This window comes from Staurois parvus, unplaced genomic scaffold, assembly GCF_062004578.1.
Source record: "Staurois parvus isolate SC_StPar_1 unplaced genomic scaffold, SC_StPar_1.0 ptg001185l, whole genome shotgun sequence".
NCBI lineage: Eukaryota > Metazoa > Chordata > Amphibia > Anura > Ranidae > Staurois > Staurois parvus.
Window position 1 is genome coordinate 316,051 of NW_028318981.1, and position 17,070 is coordinate 333,120.

General features: G+C 48.2%; 1 long non-coding RNA gene across 1 annotated transcript in view; it reads left to right on the forward strand.

Annotated features, from left to right (window-relative positions):
- LOC149438510 (uncharacterized) overlaps positions 1-17,070 on the forward strand; it is a 28,891-nt gene extending 11,821 nt beyond the window's left edge. Inside the window, exon 3 of the long non-coding RNA XR_016307894.1 lies at positions 16,919-17,070. This is a non-coding gene — a long non-coding RNA (uncharacterized LOC149438510). The remainder of the gene's footprint in view (positions 1-16,918) is intronic.

The window sequence follows — 17,070 nt, forward strand, 5'->3', positions numbered from 1 at the left end:
AGAACGTTTCCACGGGGACCGCACACGGTTCAGAGCATTCCGCGAGTCCTGCCTCCTCTATTTTGAGCTACAACCCCGAACCTTCGTGACTGAATCCGTGAAGGTGGGGTTCGTCATATCCCTCCTGCAGGGTGAACCCCAAGACTGGGCCCATCGATTACGGGGAAAAAAATGACCCTCACCTTGGTTCGGTTGACAGTTTTTTTGATGCTATGGCCATCCTTTATGATGACCCGCAGCGGGCAGCTTCTGCTGAAGCTACTCTGTACACACTCCGGCAAGGCCGCCGAGCGGCGGAGGAGTACGCATCTGAATTTAGGCGGTGGATGGGGGATACTCGCTGGAACGAGTTCGCACTCCTGCATCAGTTCCGTGTTGGCCTATCAGACGGCCTGAAAGACGAGCTCGCCCGGGTGGAGGTACCTGAGACTTTAGAGGACCTAATAGCACTGACCATTAAAATTGACCGTAGACTGCGGGAACGCAGGTTTGAAAGGTCCGGCCAGGGTCATGGAAATCCCTGGGGATCATTTCAGGGTCCCAGTCAAACACCTAGGCCAGTCATCCAAAACCGGCCACCTGGAGACAACCCCGAACCCATGCAGCTCGGCCTGGCACGGCCTAAACTATCCCCAGAGGAACATCTGCGCAGACGATCCCAGAACCTGTGCCTCTATTGTGGAGAAGCTGGTCATATGGCGCGTTCCTGCCCGCAGAAACTGAGTAAGTGCACCTCTTCTTCCTTATCCCTTGGCAATGTTGGTCCATCCCAATACTTAGTGGTGCCCCTTTCCTTTCAGCTTCCAGAAAGGACCGTGGAAGTATCGGCCATAATTGACTCTGGGGCATGCAGCTGCTTCGTGGATATTAATTTTGCTCACCAGCAGGGTATTCCCCTTCAATTGAAACAAAAGGGGTTCAATATTTATTTGGCCGACGGTTCCCGAATAAAATCGGGGGTAGTGAACCAGGAAACCCCCTCCATCACCACTGTCATTGCCGGCCAGCACCAGGAACTCCTCCGCCTGGATGCTATAGCTTCACCCCTCTTCCCAGTCATTCTGGGGCTCCCATGGTTACGGGCCCATAACCCCCAGATTGACTGGGAAACCGGAGTAATCACGTTCCCTTCCCCATACTGTCGGATATACTGCCGCACTTCGGGCCCGGGGACCCCCCAAATCCTCCTGTGCTCTGAGGTGGAAGCTGAATTAAAACAAGTAATCCCTGCGGCCTACCATGGGTTTCTAGATGTGTTCAGCAAACGGGGAGCTGATACTCTACCCCCCCACCGCCCTTATGACTGCCCCATTGACCTGTTACCCGGCTCAGAAATTCCTTTTGGGCGAATCTTCCCCCTTTCAGAGCCCGAATTGGGGGCCCTAAAGGAATATATCGAGGACAGCCTCCAGAAGGGGTTCATCCGCCACTCCACTTCACCGGCGGGGGCGGGAATCTTCTTTGTTGAAAAGAAGGACAAAACCTTAAGGCCATGTATCGATTACAGGGAATTGAACAGGGTCACGATAAAAAAACGTTACCCACTACCGTTAGTACCTGAACTGTTCCAAAGTTTAAAGTCAGCAGTAGTTTTTACCAAGCTGGATCTGAGGGGGGCGTACAACTTGATTCGCATAAGGGAGGGGGACGAGTGGAAGACGGCCTTCCGCACCCGCTTCGGTCATTTTGAATATCTGGTCATGCCGTTCGGGTTGTGTAATGCTCCGGCCACGTTTCAACATTTTGTAAATGATATTTTTAGAGATTTTCTGGATGTCTTTGTGATCGTTTATTTAGACGACATTCTGATTTTTTCCCCGTCTCTGGGGGAACACAGAATACATGTAGCAAAAGTATTGGGGCGGCTGCGGCAGCATGGGTTGTACGCCAAGGCAGAAAAATGTTGTTTTGAACAATCCAGCATTGCCTTCTTGGGCCTGATTATCTCCACCGCGGGGGTCGCGATGGATCCCCAGAAGGTCGCTGCAATACTGGATTGGCCTGAACCCACAGACAGGAAAGGCGTCCAGCGATTCATCGGCTTTGCAAATTTTTACCGGAAGTTCATCAAGAACTTCTCGGGTCTGGTCTCCCCCATTACTCAGCTAACCAAGCTGGGGACCCGATTCAGATGGACACCAGAAGCGCAGGAAGCTTTCGATGTCTTAAAGAAGCTGTTCACTTCGGCACCCATTTTGGGTCACCCAGACGCCGCTCTGCCCTACATCTTGGAGGTAGATGCATCGGAGAATGCGGTAGGCTCCATCCTCTCCCAACGAAAAGGCACCAAGGAACTGCTCCACCCGGTAGCGTTCTTCTCACGGAAACTGACCCCAGCGGAGAGGAACTATGATATCGGTGACCGTGAGCTACTAGCGATCAAAACGGCGTTAGAGGAATGGAGGTACCTGCTGGAAGGTGCGGTGCACCCCATCTTAATATTTACTGACCATAAGAACTTAGAGTATCTGAGAACTGCCAAGCGTCTACGCCCGCGGCAGGCGAGATGGGCACTATTCTTTTCAAGATTCAACTTCCATATTACGTACCGGCCGGGATCAAAGAACACTAAGCCGGATGCGTTATCACGGATGTACGAAGACGCCAAGGAGACCCCAGTACCTGACACCATCCTATCCTCGGGTAACTTCTTGGTCCTTCAGTCGGACCTTCGTTCCAGGCTAATGGAGGCATCCACAAACTTCTCTACCCCAGGCGGAGGGCCACTCCAGAACAAGGGGGGACTCCTATGGAGGGAAGATCGAATTGTGGTGCCGGAAGAAGCTCGAACCCTGGTCTTGGGGCATTGCCACGACCACCCAATGGCGGGGCACTTTGGCCCAGAAAAGACCCTGGAACTTCTCCGACGCTCATTCTGGTGGCCAGACATGGCTAAAGATTGTAAGGGCTATGTCAGGTCCTGTGTCACCTGCCAGAAGAACAAGCCCTCAAGAAACAAGGTTTGGGGTCTGCTGCGACCCTTACCTATTCCTGAACGGCCTTGGCAAAAGATCTCACTAGACTTTATAGTCGAGCTTCCGCCATCCCGAGACCACACGGCAATCCTGGTAGTCGTGGACCGCTTGTCCAAGATGGCCCACTTCATCCCGTTGAAGAAGACCCCCTCGGCGGCCGAGACCGCGCGAGTCTTCATTCGTGAGGTAGTCAGGTTGCATGGGGTCCCCGAAGACATTGTCTCGGACCGAGGGGTCCAGTTCACGTCCAGATTCTGGAGAGCACTGTGCAAAGCCCTGGACATCAAATTATCTCTCTCTGCTGCGTTCCACCCTCAAACTAACGGTCAAACCGAAAGGACCAATCAGACCTTAGAGCAATATTTGAGATGCTATACCTCATTTACTCAAGATGACTGGCTGCCACTTCTTCCTTTAGCGGAATTTGCGTATAACAACGCCCGCCACTCAGCAACAGGGCAGTCCCCGTTCTTCGCCAACTATGGCTTTCACCCAGTCTTCCTCCCGGATTTGGTGTCGGAATGCCCAGTACCAGCAACACAAGATGTGGTAACGTTCTTCGCTGCGAACAATGAGAAGCTTCAAGTGGCCATCAGTCGGGCCCAGGAAGACTACAGGAAAGCATTCAACAGGAAACGGAGAGGAGATCTGGTATTGCGGCCTGGGGAGAAGGTTTGGCTGGCGACGTCCAATCTAAAGATGCTTTGCCCATCAAAGAAATTGGGACCCAAATTTATAGGCCCCTTCTGCATTAAACGGATGGTTAACGAAGTAGCCTATGAACTCGCCCTCCCTGACACGCTCAAGATCCACCCGGTCTTTCATGTGTCCCTTCTGAAGCCTGTGGTCCCAGATGCCTTCCCTGACCGGGAATCTAGACCCCCGGAAGCGGTAACGGTCGAAGGAGAAGAAGAATTTGAGGTTGAAACAATCCTGAAGTGTCGAAGGAGGGGAGGCCAGACCCAATTCCTTATCAAATGGAAGGGCTATGGTCCTGAGGACAATTCTTGGGAACCAGCCCATAATGTCCATGCACCCAGACTTGTCCGGAGGTTCTTTCGCGATCACCCGTGGTGGAGAGATCGGATGGGCATCCGGAGGTTGCCCGTAGGGGGGGGGCAATGTCAGGGATCCCCTCGATCCCCGCCGCGTTGGTCCCGGCGCAGGCGCAGTAGGCCGCCCGGCGCAGGGACTCGAGCACTGGTTCCGGGCCGGCCGCGGCGTTCGAGTTCGCGCATGCGCAGTAGAAGCCGCGGCCGCCCGCTGGGCACCAATGGCAGCGCAGGGCGGGATATTTAAACGACCCTGAGCTGTCATTCAGTGCCTTCTGGTCTTTCCTGCATTCTGAATCCTGTGAACCTGTACCCTGTAAGTTATTGACCCGGATTGAACCTGACCTTGCTGTTTTCGCCTGTTCTGACCCTTGCTTTGCCTGACCTCTCTCCTGAATGCCCCCTATTGGATTTGACCTGCTGTTGCTGACCTGGCGTGTGACCCGACCATTCTATGCCCGCTGCCTTGTACCTTGCCGCCCTCTCTGTTACCGACCCGGCCCGTCTGACCCTGCTCATCCATCCATCCATTCCGTGCAGTGGGGTCTTCTGACCTCCTCACATCAGACTCTTCCCCGTGGGAGCCCCTTGCGCATACTACTACCACTGACGGACGCACCCGGTAGTCACGACCTGGTCTCAGGGAGCTCCAAGTCCATCCCCACCATCAGGGGCCCTGGTGAACAAGCACCCTGGGACTTAGACTCCGTGCGCTGGGGACGCCTATTCAGTGGAGTGCTAGTAGTACCGCCGGGCGGTCCATTACAAGGACAGAGTAGTCGCCTTTGGCGGTTAGTAGATCGTTGGTGATTTTGAGGAGGGCAGTTTCGGTGGAGTGTAGGGGACGGAAGCCGGACTGTAGTGGGTCAAGGAGGTTGCTGTCAGTCAGGTGGGCGCTTAGGCGATCGAAGACCAAGCGCTCAAGGAGCTTGGAAGTGAGTGGCAGCAGGGAAATTGGTCTGAGGTTGTTGAGGTCAGTGGGGTCCAGGGAGGGCTTTTTGAGTATGGGGGTGATGTGCGCATGTTTTAGGGGGGAGGGGAAGACGCCAGTAGAGAGGGAGAGATTAAAGATGTGGGTGAGGGAGCGGATGAGGGAAGAGGGGGGTGACCGGAGGAGTTGAGAGGGGATAGGGTCCAGGGGACAGGTAGTGAGGCGGGCTTCTGAGAAGACTCTGCTGACTTCCTCAGTGGTAGTAGGGCTGAAGGAGTGCAGTGATGGGGGGGTTACGGTAGGCAGGGCCTTGGGTGTGGTGGGGGGCAGTGCCGTTGCGAGGTCAGAGGAGGGGAGAGATGAGGGGGTGATGGAAGGGGGGGGGCTAGATGGGGAGGTAGATTGCAAGTTGACTATGTCCTTGCGGATTGCGTCAATCTTTTTGTGGAGATGAGTGGCAATTTTGTGGGCGGTGAGTGAGGTACTAAGTGGAGGAGGGGGGGGAGAGAGCAGGGAGTTGAAGGTGGAGAAGAGTCGGCGAGGGCAGGTGGAGAGGGTGTTAATCAGGTTAACAAAGTAGGCCTGCTTGGCGGCGTGGAGGGAGGAGGTGTAGGTCAGGAAGGCAGATTTGTAGAGGGAGAATGCATGAGGGGACCTGGTTTTGCGCCATAGTCTCTCCAGCGCACGGCTGCGACGTTTGAGGCATTTAGTGTGGTCGTTCTGCCATGGTTGGAGCGGTCTGGGTTTGATGTTGCGTGTGGTTAGGGGTGCCAGAGAGTCTAGGGTAGCTGATAGTGAGTCATTGCACGTGTTAGTGGCTAGGTCAGGACATGACAGTGGAAGGATGCTGTCGTGTAAGCGGTCGGCAGCCGAGTGGAGGGGGGCCGGGTGCAGGTTGCGGAGGTTGCGGCTGGTGATGGTTTGGCGCACTGGGGGGGGGGAAGTTAGGGGAAGGGGAGGTGGAGAACGTGAGGAGGTGGTGGTCGGAGAGAGGGAAGGGGGTGTTAGTGAAGTGGTTAAGGGTACAGAGGTGGGAGAAGACGAGGTCCAGGGTGTTCCCATTGATGTGGGTTGAGGATTGAGTGTATTGTGTGAGTGTGAAGGAGGAGGTTAGGTGGAGGAGTTGGGAAGTAGCTGGGGTGTTGTCATTGATGGGGATGTTGAAGTCCCCGAGGATGATGGTCGGTAGCTCAGAAGAGAGGAAGAAGGGAAGCCAGGCGGCGAAGTCATCCAGGAAGCGGGCTATGGATCCGGGGGGCCTGTAGATCACTGCGATCCTTAGGGGGGTGGGTGAGAAGAGCCGGATGCAGTGAGCCTCGAAGGAGGAGAAGGTTAGGGAGGGGGGGTTAGGGAGGACCTGGAAGGTGCTCAGCGGTGATAGGAGCAGGCCGACACCACCACCTTTGTGACCGCCCAATCTAGGTGAATGGGACCAGATGAGACCTCCATGGGAGAGTGCCGCAGGGGAGGTAGTGTCAGTGGCCTGTACCCAGGTTTCGGTGATGGCTAGGAGGTTGAGGGAGCGGGAGATAAAGAGGTCATGGATGGCAGTTAGTTTGTTGCAAACCGAACGGGCGTTCAGAAGTGCAACCGAGAGAGGGGGGATGGATGCGGGGAGGAGGTGCACAGGTATGAGGTTGAGGGGATTGCGGCGGCTGGCGGGGGCAGGGGGGTCCCTGGAGGGGGGGAGAGGTGGTGAGGGGCCAGGGTTCGGGGAGATGTCCCCGGCGGATAGGAGAAGGAGAAGGGTGAGGAGGGTGGCATGGGAATGGGAGGTGTAGGAGCGTGTGGGTCTGGTAGTGGTGGCACGTGGGTCGACCGGGGAGTGGAGTACCAGGAGGAGGTGGTGAGTGCCGTAGTGGGGAGAGGGCAGAAGTGAAGGGGCAATGTAGAGCTGTTTTGGGGGGGTGGGCGGGTAGAGGGAGGCGATTTTTGGGATGGAGGAGAGGAAGACGAGGAGGAGAAGTGCAGGTGGCATGCTGGGGTGAGTGCAGTGCTGTTCGGGTCGGGGGAGGTGAAGGGATATGGGTCAGGGCGAGGTGATGTGGAGAGTCTGTATCACCGTGGAGGAGTCCACTAGAGTCCTTCAGTAGCTGCAATCTGTGAGTGCAGTATGCTGGCGTCAGAGGGGTCTTCAGTGGGTCCGGTGGATCGGCGAGTGGAGGGGTCGTAGGGTGCGATGTCTGGGGGTGTTGGTAGGCACAGCGTCTGGTGATGTTGGTGGCTGGAGATTCGCTGGGTGGTCCGGGAGATTCGCTGGGCGGCGTCTTGATTCGCTGGGTGGTCCGGGTGTTGGGTGTCCAGAGGTGGTAGCTGGGTGCCCGGTAGCTGGGTGCTGGGTGTCCAGGGGTGGTAGCTGGGTGCCCGGTAGCTGGGTGCTGGGTGTCCAGGGGTGGTAGCTGGGTGCCCGGTAGCTGGGTGTCCAGGGGTGGTAGCTGGGTGCCCGGTAGCTGGGTGGTAGCTGGGTGCCCGGTAGCTGGGTGGTGGGTGTCCAGGGGCGGTAGCTGGGTGCCCGGTAGCTGGGTGCAGGGTGTACAGGGGTGGGCCCAGAACCGATATATGGGTTGGGCAGCGGAGCAGCGATCAGTGGGCCTGAGCTGATTCCTGGTGGTCAGGGATGGACACAGGGCTAGTGGGGAGGGCCCTGCGAAGGCTGGCAGGTCTGTGGGGATCGGTGGTGGCAGCTTACCCGTTCTGGTGGTGCTGCCGTGCAGGTATCCTGGGGTGGTCCTGGGCTGCTGTCAGCTTGGTGGTCCTTGCTTGCTGTTCCTGGTGGTCTAGGGTAGTCAATGAGGACCCAGGGCTGATGGGGAGGGCCCTGGGCAGGCAGGCAGGTCGGTGGTACCTGGTGATCAGAGCGGAGACGGTCCGGGCGGATGTCCGGCGATGCGGTCCGGTCGCGGCAAAAATTGAGGCCCCGGCTTCAGGTGCGCAGGTAGGCCGTGATTCCCGGAGCTCCGGGAAAAGGTCCAGAAGCTTACCCTGGTGGTCGGGCTGGGCCGGGAGTGTCTTAGGGGCCCCGCTGGGGTCCGCTGCGGGCCGGATGGCAGCGGATTGGGGCTAGGAGCACAGGAGCTCCTAACACATGTCTGCTCCCGCAGACAGGAAATAACAATATAAAATAAAATAACAATAACATGATGGGACATCATTTCCTCCCACTGACACCATCAGTGGGGTTCTTTTCCTCCAACTGACACCCAATGATGAGGTGCCATTCCTTCCACTGATACCAATGATGGGGCCCTATTCCTCCCACTGATACCAATGATGGGGCACTATTCCTCCCACTGATACCAATTATGGGGCACTATTCCTCCCACTGATACCAATGATGGGGCACTATTCCTCCCACTGATATCAATGATGGGGCACTATTCCTCCCACTGATACCAATGATGGGGCACTATTCCTCCTAATGACAACAATGATGGGGCACTATTCCTCCCACTGATACCAATGATGGGGCACTATTCCTCCCACTGATACCAATGATGGGGCACTATTCCTCCCACTGATACCAATGATGGGGCACTATTCCTCCCACTGATACCAATGATGGAACACTATTCCTCCCACTGATACCAATGATGGGGACACTATTCCTCCCACTGTCACCATCGATGGGGCACTATTTCTCTAACTGATACCAATGATGGGGCACTATTCCTCCCACTGACACAAATGATGGGGCACCATTTCTCCCACTGACACCATCAGTGGGGCCCTTTTCCTCCAACTGACACCAATGATTAGGTGCCATTTCTCCCACTGATACCATTGATGAGGCACCATTCCTCCCACTTATACCAATGATGGCAAACCATTCCTCCCATTGACATGATCAACGGGGCTCTATTACTCCAACTGACACCATCAATGGGACTCTATTCCTCCAACTGACACCAATGATGAGGTGCTATTCCTCCCTCTAAAATCAATGATAGGACATTTACTGACACTGACACCAGGGATGTTTCTACTCCCACTGGCCACAGTCTGGCCTCCCTAAAGCCCAGAGGACAGTAAAGTGAACCTTGATTTAGAACGTTTGGAGACCCCTGCACTTAGATGACACATGACGGATTTTGCTGTCTAATTTATATATTGATTGAAGATACACATCCAGCAGCGCTGCACAATATTATTGGATTTGTTATTTTTACCTGTGAATGATACACAGAAGAGTGTTTTTTATTTGATTTTTAAAAATGTTTTTACATGTAGCATCTGTGGTCACCACAAATTCATCTCCTACTCTCAGATTTTATAGCATAGTTTATTAGTTTATTGTATTGGGTTTTTGAGTGTTGGTACAGGATGTGTAAAACATGCACATATCCAGTTCGGCTCCAGAAAAATCTTTTTTTTTTCACATCCATGTAAAAATCTAAATTTTTGGCAATAAAATTGCTTAACACCTTCCCAAAAAAAAATATATTATATATATATATATATATATATATATATATATATATATAAATGTTTATATATATATATTATATTTTTTATATATATATATATATATATATACAGTATATGTATATAAAATATTAATGTATATATATGTAATATAAATGTATGTGTATATATATATATATATATATATATATATATAAAAATATATATATATTAATTTATATATACAGTGGGGATCGAAAGTTTGGGCACCCCAGCTAAAAATTTGTATTAATGTGCATAAAGAAGCCAAGGAAACATGGAAAAATCTCCAAAAGGCATCAAATTACAGATTAGACATTCTTATAATATGTCAACAAAAGTTAGATTTTATTTCCATCATTTACACTTTCAAAATAACAGAAAACAAAAAAATGGCGTCTGCAAAAGTTTGGGCACCCTGCAGAGTTAATATCTTGTACTGCCCCCTTTGGCAAGTATCACAGCTTGTAAACGCTTTTTGTAGCCAGCCAAGAGTCTTTCAATTCTTGTTTGAGGTATCTTTGCCCATTCTTCCTTACAAAAGTCTTCCAGTTCTTGGAGATTTCTGGGCTGTCTGTCACGCACTGCTCTTTTAAGGTCTATCCATAGATTTTCAATTATGTTGAGGTCAGGAGATTGTGAAGGCTATGGCAAAACCTTCAGTTTACGCCTCTTGATGTAATCCCCCGTGGATTTCGAGGTGTGTTTAGGATCATTATCCATTTGTAGAAGCCATCCTTTCTTTAACTTCAGCTTTTTCACAGATGGCATCAAGTTACCATCCAAAGTTTGCTGAAATTTTATTGAATCCATTTTTCCTTCTACTCGTGAGATGTTCCCTGTGCCACTGGCTGCAACACAACCCCAAAGCATGATTGATCCAACCCCATGCTTAACAGTTGGACAGAGGTTCTTTTCATTAAATTCTGTGCCCCTTCTTCTCCAAACGTACCTTTGCTCATTCCGGCCAAAAAGTTCAATTTTAACCTCATCGGTCCACAGAACTTGTTTCCAAAATGCATCAGGCTTGTCTATATGTTCATTTGCAAAGTTCAAACGATGCTTTTTGTGGTGAGGACATAGAAGAGGTTTTCTTCTGATGACTCTTCCATGAAGACTATATTTGTACAAGTATCTCTTTATAGTGGAATAGTGTACCACAACTCCAGTGTCTGCCAGATCTTTTTGGAGGGATCTTGCAGTCAAACGTGGGTTTTGAATTGTTTTTCTCACAATCCTGCGAGCTGTTCTGTCTGATATTTTTCTTGGTCTTCCAGATCTTGCTTTAACTTCCACTGTTCCTGATGACTGCCATTTCTTAATTACATTCCAAACAGAGGATATTGACATCTGAAAACGCTTTGCTATCTTCTTATAGCCTTCTCCAGCTTTGTGAGCGTCAACTATTTTCAGTTTCAGTTTTCTAGACAACTGCTTAGAAGAACCCATGGTGCTGATTGTTGGGGCAAGGTCAGATGAGTCTGGGCATTTAAAACCTTTGAGATTGACATAACCTGGTCTTCCCAGACGATGATTGAGAACAGTCCATGACACTGGCAGGTCTCAGCTTTGCAAAGGGGGCAGTGCATTCTATAAATTCTGCAGGGTGCCCAAACTTTTGCAGACGCCATTTTTTTGTTTTCTGTTATTTTGAAAGTGTAAATGATGGAAATAAAATCTAACTTTTGTTGACATATTATAAGAATGTCTAATCTGTAATTTGATGCCTTTTGGAGATTTTTCCATCTTTCCTTGGCTTCTTTATGCACATTAATACAAATTTTTAGCTGGGGTGCCCAAACTTTCGATCCCCACTGTATATATATACTGTATATATATATATATATATATTGTGACAGTATGAACGGCGAGGTGATAGAGGGACGCTATGTGTCTAAGCACACAATTGCCACAGTCATCACGTGCTTTGGTCAAAGCATTGCATCTGACCTGTGGTCAGGTGCATTACTTTCACCAATCACAATGCACTGTCAGGCCACAGTGCATTGTGGGGCTCGGAGAGTGAACAGCCTACCGAACGCCCCTACTGTTCGTGTGTTCAGTGAACACAAGAACGGCCCATGTTCGAGTCAAACTTATGTTGCAGCCCATCCCTACTGAACATATTCGAGAAGCTGGGAGAAGCTCCATCGGTAACAATGAGCGAGTATGCCCCAATGAAGGCAGTAGAAAAAGTAGGGCATTCCAGAACCGAAGACGGGTGAAAGGTGAGAGAGAAGGGGAGAATGTGCAGAATACCCACCCAAAATCTGTGGCGGGTGGTAGAGAGGAAGAAAAGGGAGGGAGGTGGGAGGCTTGCCTGGAGGGAAAGAGAGGGTGAGGGGGGAGAAATCTTGTGCGGCTGCACAAAAAATGTTCCTCCAAACAATCATATGAAGAGTAAAGAATGCTCCAAGTTTAAAAGGTAATTCTAGGCTATCCATGGATCCCAAATCTTAAGAAATTTGGCGAAGGGTGTCATGGTTTTAAATTTTGGACTTTAAGGAATGGTTGGTGCTAGGCTTTGGCCAAGGTCTGCCAGAAAAGTAAACCTCATAGTTTCCTCTTGGCTTTATCCAAAGACAAGATCGACTTATGCAGCAACACTTCCCAGGGATCAAAAACATTCTGGACCGTGCGGATCATTGTATAGACTCAGGGCCAAAATTTCAGGGTTTTGGGGCATGTCCACCAAATAAGGAGAAGGGTGCCCACTTCCCGAAAACACAGGAGATGCACAGGGGACAAAGTTTACTACCCATATAGGGGTCATGTACCGGCGTGAGAGCAGTTTCTCAGAATTCTTCTGAGCGATTTACACTCCCCGGCCACTTACTAGTACCAAGAAATTCTCCCCCACACCATGACACCATCACCACCACCCTGAATAGTTGATACAAGGCAGGATGGATCCATGCTTTCATGTTGTTTACACCAAATTCTGACCCTACCATCTGAATGTCGCAGCAACCAGTCTGGTCATTCTCCTCTGACCTCTGACATCTACAAGGCATTTTCCTCTGCACAACTGCCACTCACTAGATATTTTCTCTTTTTCGGACCATTCTCTGTAAACCCTAGAGATGGTTGTGCATGAAAATCCCAGTAGATCAGCATTTTTTGAAATACTCAGACCAGCTTGTCTGGCACCAATAACCATGCCACGTTCAAAGTCACTTAAGTCCCCTTTCTTCCCCATTCTGATGCTCGGTTTGAATTTCAGCAAGTCGTCTTCACCACGTCTAGATGCCTAAATGCATTGAGTTGCTGCCATGGGATTGGCTGATTAATTTGTGTTACCAAGCAATTGAACAGGTGGGCCTAATAAAGTGGCTGGTGAGTGTATGACTTAGTTTGAAGAGGACCTGTCAGTATCGTTGCAATGAATAAATCCTTGACATGATACAATTTAGAGGAACAGTATATATTTGTAGGAAAATCTCCTTTTAGGAATAACGTAGAACTATAGGCATTTTTTTAAAATTTTGGATGGAGTAAGGAAGATTTATAAACCCTATGAGATTTTTTTTTTTTTTTTGCCATCTGTGTTCCATTGCAGAAATTTACCTTCACTTTCTGTACAATAATAAACACAGGAAGTGAGAGGAATTCCCTACGGATTAAGAGAATAAATTGTCCTCTCCCCTCTCCCCAAGGTCACCAGAACTAGTCCCCTATTGGAAGATTTGCCCTCTATCTGGGGTCAGCCCAAAACCTTGGATTTTCCATAAATTTTTACTTTTGATGATAATGGTAAATAGGACAAATAGAGAGGGTGAATCTCCCTAACGGGGGCACAGGCAGCAATAAAAACCTGACAGGGGGGGTCTAATCCATCTCCAGCTTTAGGCAACTTTTTAACATTGCTTTTTTCCTCCCCTGGAACATAGACATCCTTAAAGGGATGCCTATAGGGGGGCCTTTATGTCCACATTTGGTGATTTTTTTTATTGTGTTCATCCATTCACTGAGCCTCGAACATCTCAACACTCAAACACTCTCTCGGCCCAAACTCGAAGCTCATTCCTAATAACAATGTACACATGATTTGCATCTAGTTCTGGGGGTTGGGTTAGGCTGTGGTTAGGTTTTTATATGTAGGGTAAATATTTGGTTATGTTTTAGGTGAAGGTTTAATTTTTGATGAGGTTTTCAGGTTAAAGGTAAGAGTGGTACTCTAAAGGTCAGGTTAAGGTGAAGTCTTTAGGGAGTGTAAGGGAAGACTTTTCTTCATAGCCACAATCTCAGTGCCCAGAACAGAGCTCATCTCTAATGACAATGTATGATTTCAAACTGGGATATCTAGTGTTGGGAGTTGGGTTAGAATGGTGCTTAGGTTTTTATATTTAGGGTAGATATTTGGGTATGTTTTAGGGTTATGTAAATTAAGGTGAGGGCTTTAAGGAGTGTAGGGGAAGACTTTTTTTGTAGCCAGAATCTCAGTGCCCAGAACAGAGCTCATCCCTAATGACAATGTATAATTTCCAACCAGGATATCTAGTGTTGGGAGATGGGTTAGGTTGGTGCTTAGGTTTTTATATTTAGGGTACATATTTGGTTATTTTTTAGGGTTACGTGAGTTAAGGTGAGGGCTTTAAGGAGCGTAGGGGAAGACTTTTCTTCGTAGCCAGAATCTCAGTGCCCACAACAGAGCTCATCTCTAATGACAATGTATGATTTCAAACTGGGATATCTACTGTTGGGAGTTGGGTTAGATTGGTGCTTAGGTTTTTATATTTAGGGTAGATATTTGGGTATGTTTTAGGGTTACGTGCGTTAAGGTGAGGGCTTTAAGGAGTGTAGGGGAAGACTTTTCTTCATAGCCAAAATCTCAGTGCCCAGAACAGAGCTCATCCCTAATGACAATGTATAATTTCCAACCAGGATATCTAGTGTTGGGAGTTAGGTTAGGCTGTGGTTAGGGTTTTATATTTAGGGTAAACATTTGGTTATGTTTTAAGTGAAGGTCTAATTTTCTATGAGGTTTTGAGGTTAAAGGTAAGGGTGGTAGTCTAAGGGTCGGGTGAAGGTGAAGTCTTTAAGGAGTGTAAGGGAAGACTTTTCTTCATATCCAGAATCTCAGTGGCCAGAACAGAGCTCATCCCTAATGACAATGCATGATTTCCAACCAGGATATCTAGTGTTGGGAGTTGGGTTAGATTGGTGATTGGGTTTTTATATTTAAGGTAAATATTTGGTCATAGTTTAGGGTTATGTTAGTTAAGGTGAGGGCTTTAAGGAGAGTAAGGGAAGACTTTTCTTCGTAGCCAGAATCTCAGTGCCCAGAACAGAGCTCATCCTTAATGACAATGTAAGTATGATTTCCAACTGGGATATCTACGGTTGGGAGTTGGGTTAGATTGGTGCTTAGGTTTTGGTATTTAAGGTAAATATTTATTATGTTTTAGGGTTACGTGCGTTAAGGTGAGGGCTTTAAGGAGCAAAGGGGAAGACTTTTCTTTGTAGCCAGAATCTCAATGCCCAGAACAGAGCTCATCCCTAATGACAATGTATGATTTCCAACTGGGATATCTAGTGTTGGGGTTGGGTTAGGCTGTGGTTAGGGTTTTATATTTACGGTAAATATTTGGTTATGTTTTAGGTGAAGGTTTCATTTTTCGATGAGGTTTTGAAGGTAAAGGCAAGGGTGGTAGTCTAAGGGTTGGGTTAAGGTGAAGTCTTTAAGGAATTTAAGGGAAGACTTTTCTTCGTAGCCAGAATCTCAATGCCCAGAACAGAGCTCATCCCCAATGACAATGCATGATTTCCAACTGGGATATCTAGTGTTGGGAGTTGGGTTAGATTGGTGCTTAGGTTTTTATATTTAGGGTAAATATTTGGTTATGTTTTAGGGTTATGTGAGTTAAGGTGAGGGCTTTAAGGAGTGTAGGGGAAGACTTTTCTTCTTAGCCAGAATCTGAGTGTACAGAACAGAGCTCATCCCTAATGACAATGTATGATTTTCAACCGGGATATCTAGTGTTTGGGGTTGGGTTAGGCTGTGGTTAGGGTTTTATATTTAGGGTAAACATTTGGTTATGTTTTAGGTGAAGGTCTAATTTTCGATGAGGTTTTCAGGTTAAAGGTAAGGGTGGTAGTCTAAGGGTAGGGTTAAGGTGAAGTCTTTAAGGAGTGTAGGGGAAGACTTTTCTTCGTAGCCAGAATCTCAGTGCCCAGAACAGAGCTCATCCCTCACGACAATGTAAGTATGATTTTCAGCAGGAATAGCTACAGTAGTGTTGGGAAATTTGTTAGATTGGTGCTTAGGTTTTTATATTTAGGGTAAATATTTGGTTATGTTTTAGGGTTACGTTAGTTAAGGTGAGGGCTTTAAGGAGTGTAGGGAAAACATTTCTTCGTAGACAGAATCTCAGTGCCCAAAACAGAGCTCATCCCTAATAACAATGTATGATTTCCAACCGGGATATCTAGTGTTGGGGTTTGGGTTAGGCTGTGGCTAGGGCTTTATATTTAGGGTAAACATTTGGTTATGTTTTAGGTGAAGGTCTAAATTTTGATGAGGTCTTGAGGTTAAAGGTAAGGGTGGTAGTCTAAGGGTTGGGTTAAGTTGAAGTCTTTAAAGAGTGTAAGGGAAAACGTTTCTTCATAGCCAGAATCTCAGTGCCCAGAACAGAGCTCATATCTAGTGACAATGCATGATTTCCAACTGGGATATCTAGTGTTGGGAGTTGGGTTAGATTGGTGATTGGGTTTTTATATTTAAGGTAAATATTTGGTTATGTTTTAGGGTTATGTTAGTTAAGGTTTGGGCTTTAAGGAGTGTAGGGGGAAACTTTTCTTTGTAGCCAGATCTCAGTGCCTAGAACAGAGCTCATCCCTAATAACAATGTATGATTTCCAACCAGGATATCTAGTGTTGGGGTTTGGGTTAGGCTGTGGTTAGGGTTTTATATTTAGGGTAAACATTTGGTTATGTTTTAGGTGAAGGTCTAATTTTCGATGAGGTTTTCAGGTTAAAGGTAAGGGTGGTAGTCTAAGGGTTGGGTTAAGTTGAAGTCTTTAAAGAGTGTAAGGGAAAACGTTTCTTCATAGCCAGAATCTCAGTGCCCAGAACAGAGCTCATAACTAGTGACAATGCATGATTTCCAACTGGGATATCTAGTGTTGGGAGTTGGGTTAGATTGGTGCTTAGGTTTTTATATTTAGGGTAGATATTTGGGTATGTTTTAGGGTTACGTGAGTTAAGGTGAGGGCTTTAAGGAGTGTAGGCGAAGACTTTTCTTTGTAGCCAGATCTCAGTGCCCAGAACAGAGCTCATCCCTAATGACAATGTAAGTATGATTTCCAACTGGGATATCTAGTGTTGGGGTTTTGGTTATGTTGGTGCTTAGGTTTTTATATTTAGGGTAAATGTTTTAGGGTTACATTAGTTAAGGTAAGGGCTTTAAGGAGCGTAGGGGAAGACTTTTCTTCATAGCCAGGATCTCAGTGCCCAGAACTGATGGTGGGATGGCAGCAACAATGTTTGACTAATGTTCTCATTGTCTTTCCATCCACAGATTGAGGTCACGGCAAGAAGGGAAACAAGAAGCTTGAAGCTGCAAGTTGATTGATGACACACTATGGTGGAATTAACTCTTTGTGATCAGGGAGAGGTCACCTTGTATATGACACTACTATACATAATAAAGGATAATTCAATTCTGCTCCA